We start from the raw sequence: 511 nt of genomic DNA, 5'->3' as shown, positions 1-511 counted from the left end.
TTTTTTTTGAGTTTGTCGTCGTTTTGTTTCTTACCTTACCATTGTTTTTGTTGTTTGTATGTTCAGATGTGGGTAGTGGTATAGAAGAGGAAATCTGTTTCTTACTTCTAATTCATCTGTTTCTGAGAAGCCACCCTAGCCCTTCCTTTGCTCAACTTTGGATTGTTTAAGGAGCTCTTCATTTTAACAATTTGTGCTTACAAATGAGCTTGGCAAGAATGAAGTAGAAGAATGATTTTTTTCTTTTTCCTTCACTCCTGAATGAAGAAAGAGCTACTCACACTGGAATAGGTTAACTGACGAAAAGAGAAGGTTGTTTTAGTTATTGAGTAGTCTAAGTAATTCAGGTAATGAGAGGTAAAAATACTCAGCCTCAGAGGGCTCATCTAATTCAAGAGATTTTCAAAGGAAGTGGTAAGGGAGGAAAAAAAGCAAAATTGGTTGTGGTACTGAAAACGTATTTCTTTTAAAATAAAAGTTAATTGTTGCTAAAAGTGAGAGGCAAAAAAAA

Source organism: Meleagris gallopavo, chromosome Z (assembly GCF_000146605.3).
Source record: "Meleagris gallopavo isolate NT-WF06-2002-E0010 breed Aviagen turkey brand Nicholas breeding stock chromosome Z, Turkey_5.1, whole genome shotgun sequence".
In the NCBI taxonomy this organism is placed as follows: Eukaryota; Metazoa; Chordata; class Aves; order Galliformes; family Phasianidae; genus Meleagris; species Meleagris gallopavo.
This window is presented reverse-complemented; position numbering follows the sequence as displayed.